Below are 4314 nucleotides of genomic sequence, written 5' to 3' on the forward strand. Positions count from 1 at the left end.
AATGGACTATATAGGCGCTTGCAACAGACTCATTGCCACCAAAGCGCTTTACAGATTGCCTCACATTCACCCATTCATTCACTCATTCATACACCGACGACGGTACCCTGATATATATATAGGCCTACAACATGTTTTTTTTTTTTTATAAACTTGTAATTGTATTACTTTTGGACGTATAAATGCTTATTCATTTCTCTTTCTTATGAGACTGTTGTAAGCGACTTACCGTGGTGGAATCGCGCTGGGCAATGGTTTCTGCGATGGTCGCACACAGTGACGTGTTGCACAAAATTGCGCCAAAATATCAATCATAATTAAAAAGTACAGTCTTAATATTTTTTTATAATATTTTTTAATATAATTTTAAAGGGTCAGCATAAATGTCTAAGTGAAGGAAACACGGGTATATGTAGCCATTACATTTAAACACACCACTTCCCAGAATGCATCCATCACTTTGCCAAAGGATATGTCCATATTAAGCAATATAAACATTTCTGCAGTAGGCTATTTAATTTATTACAACATCATAATCAGTATTGAGATGAAAGTTCTATAAAAGTAGGCGAATATTGTTTATTTTATTTTTTTGTCGCAAAAAAAAAAGCAAAGTTGTAGGCTCACTATAGTATAAGCAATTGCAAATTGAAATACCATCGGCAAAATATCCCACCTAAATTAAGGCATGTTTTAAGCCTACAGCAAATATGCAGTCCTGCAATTATGTCGTTTTAATGTAGGCCAAAATTATATATAAAAAAAAAAAAAAGAGAGAGAGAGAAAAAAGTCGTGATACCGATTTAGTCAAGGGTTTCTGCCCTACGAAAATGTATGGTCACCGCGCCAATGATTGTAACAGTATATGCGCCGCACGCTACTGTAAAATGCACATTTGCAGCATAATTAATCGCCTGAAACCATACTTTCCAGCTGGATGGATAACCCCCATTTCGTCAAAATCCAAAGATGAGGGATTTGCATTCAAATATCGGACGACCCTCTCCGTTGTCAAGCGACGAATGGGGGTAGCTACCCTCAACGTCGGCTTATGGACGTGAGGGGGAAATGATCAAACTATGTGATCTACAATTATAAAATATCCCACCTAAATTAAGGCATGTGTTAAGCATACAGCAAATATAAAGTCCTGTAATTATGTAATTTTAATGTAACCCAAAATTATATAAAAAAGAGAAAGGAAAAGTCGTTATACCGATTCAGACAAGGGTTTCTGCCCCACGAAAATGTATGCTCACCGCACCAATGAATGATTGTAACAATATGCGCCGCACGCTACTGCAAAATACACATTTGCAGCATAAAATCAGTCGCCTAAAACCATACTTTCCAGCGCAGGCAAACCGCTGGATGGGTAACCCCATTTCTTCAAAATTCAAAGATGAGGGATTTGCACTCAAATCTATCGGATGACCCTCTCCGTTGTCAAGCGACGAATAGGGGGTACCCTCAACGTCGGCCTTTGGTACGTGAGGGGAAAATGACCAAACGGCAGTATGTGACGAATAGGGGTGAGACCGTGTTGCAAACACATGTATGATGCGAAAACAAAACCATCGAGCGAAATACCGGAGTGAACATGGCTGTGAACGACTTTTGCAGATTATGTGAAGTAAATCTACGCATCCACGGTACAATCAGCGTCTACGTCACGGCTCTCAGCCCGCCCTCTGTTCGTTGATTGGCCGGCTGTTTTGAGGCCGGAGGAAAACAGGGAAAACGGTCGCTATCTCAGACTGAGTACAGAAGCGAACTGAAATTGAGCGGAAGTACGAAGTCTGACGTAGTCAGGCTAAGGCTGTGTGTCCACCAAACCGTTTTTAGCCAGCTGATAACGCCTAGCTGTGAGTGCTTGAGAGCGTTTGGCTTTTTTTTTTTCAGTAGAGATGCTTTGCTTGTTGTTATTATACGGAATATTCGCGAAAGTGTTACTAGTATCTCATTTCACAGATTGTTTGTTTCTGTGTTGTTTCTATATAAAAATGTCGATAGATTATAAAGTATTTGCTCTGGCTCTAGTTTAAAACTATTTTGTTTAATTATTATGCTTGTTGTTGTCATCTGTTTACTTTGTACGAGCAGAGTGTGGCGGTTGTGTGTTATTAGTCCCGCCCCTCCTCCACTGTGATTGGACGGCTGAGTAAAAAGTGACAGTGATGAGCACTGCATTTTACCCAAAGTTGAACATTCTTCAACTCTTGGCGACCGGTAAAGTGTCACTGAGTGTAAAACGCAAAAGGCGAAGCTTGAATTTCCAGGTATGTCCCTCTTTGGCGAATGTATTTTCAAGATAGTCCCGCCCCTCCTCCACTGTGATTGGACAGCTGGGTAAAAAGTGACAGTGATGAGCGCTGCATTTTACCCAAAGTTGAACATTCTTCAACTCTTGGCGACCGGTAAAAAACGACGAATGCTCAGTGCATCAGCGTGAAAAAGACACTCAGCGGCGCTCCCACTGAAAACTATTGGAAAAATATGCCAGTCGCGTGAAAAAACGCTTTCGTGGACACAGGGCCTTATTCATTGTAGAATCAAAAAGGATTTAAATATTAATAATGAGTGAATGCAAGTACATTGATATAAAGCAAGACAGTTGAAAAGGCTTTAGAAAGACAAACCTCTCTCACTCTTCTTTTCAAAACCTTGGAGTAGTCAAAGTTGTTTTGCCTCACTCTCCTACAGCATTCTGGACACTCATCTGAAAGACAGTCAATATAACATTGAAATAAGTATACCAATATACCAGTATAGACAATACCTAACTGTGACGGCAGAATCAATGTGTAGTTGATACATCATATCATTTTAAATAGAGAAAATGTAAATAGAGTACTTAACACTTTTTTTTTTGCTTCATCTTGCTGGCTACCCTCTGTTGGACTGGATCTGTATAAAAAACATACAAGATACCACATTTTATTAAACACTATTTCTGTCAAGACCTGTATCGTCAAATATGATTGACAGTTAGCATATAGTTTGGATTGGTGGTATGGTTCTGTTCTGGGCAAGAACTCCCAGCGCATCCATGCAGCCTAGCATAGAATCATAAGAGCAGACATAAAAGTATTGCAGATATCATTAATTCATTTGAATGTACAATATAATTAAGAGAATTTAAGTCTGATTCAGGGGTAATCAGAATGCTATAATGACTGACGAGAGGTGGAGCTGGGGATGGAGGAGGGTAATTGGCTCCTGAGAAACGCGATAGCTGCTGATAATACTGAAGGAGCTTATACATGTATACAGTAATAGGCGTTACTGTATATAGGCGTCGTATTCCTATAGGTAGACGTGGATCAGCTGATTCGAGCTTGACTAATGTGACCTGCCAGAACTGACGCTATGCTTAATATTTAAATACAGTAAGTTTACTAATTTACTAGTCTAAATTACTAATTTAGAATATACAGTATCGGTCAAAAGTTTGGACACGCTTTCCCATTCTCTTGGATGGGTAGGTGGGTTCAAACTTTTGACTGGTACTATATTAAAAAAACATAGTTCTGTGATAACATACTTATTAACACAGTTCTAATAAAACATTACTGACTAATAAGGAAATATACTTCACTTTGTCTTTTTTTTGCTTTCTGGCCCCAGGGTCTTGTGGCTTTTGATGAGCCTGTGGTCTCAGTGGCAGTAGCTTCTGGAGTGCCGTTGGTCTCAGTGGCTTCTGGAGGTGCTGTAGTTTCTGTGCTACTTGTGGCCTTCTTCTGTCTTTGAAAATGAACTTGCAGACAAGACAAACATCACACACAAGAAAAATTTTACGGTTTGCCTTAATCTCAGTGCCCCTTTATTCCATATAGCCTATGACTAATTATTGAACCACAAGGAAGAGGACCTGCGGGCGAGTGATGATAACAGGCTAGTATATATAATAAGATTGATTTGTACATTACAGGTGTGTTATGCTATGATTAAAAAGTAAAATTAATTATCTACAGTCTATATCAACAAATATAGTCATCGAGTTCCTAGTCAAGGTAATGCTGTCTCTTAATGTCTGATCAGAGCATTCTAGATTTTCTGCCTACTTTTTATCTAGCTTGTTGACTTGGCTTAACTGCTAAAGAAAACAATTGGGTGATCACATGCTGCTTTATCCTATTATGGCTGAAAGTAATGCTCATACTTTGCATCAATAGAAAAATAAAGATAATGATACTTGTGGGTTCACATTGCTTTGGGTTCCTTAGGGTTACCAGTGTTTTCAGATTAATCCAGAGCTTCATATTTGTAAAAAAAAAGACTTACTCTTTAGCACAGCTTCATAAATATGTTTAA

At 38.8% G+C, this 4314-nt stretch overlaps 1 long non-coding RNA gene across 1 annotated transcript; it reads right to left on the reverse strand.

Moving 5' to 3' along the window:
• Window positions 1–1952: 1952 nt before the first annotated feature.
• On the reverse strand, window positions 1953–3786 carry LOC309473997. The gene is made up of 3 exons (XR_014197159.1): window positions 3599–3786; window positions 2860–2907; window positions 1953–2719 (listed from the first exon to the last, which is right to left on the reverse strand). It is a non-coding gene; the product is annotated as an uncharacterized lncRNA (long non-coding RNA).
• Between the last annotated feature and the right edge of the window lie 528 nt (window positions 3787–4314).

The sequence above is a fragment of the Leuciscus leuciscus genome (genome assembly GCF_965113295.1).
Source record: "Leuciscus leuciscus genome assembly, chromosome: 1".
In the NCBI taxonomy this organism is placed as follows: Eukaryota; Metazoa; Chordata; class Actinopteri; order Cypriniformes; family Leuciscidae; genus Leuciscus; species Leuciscus leuciscus.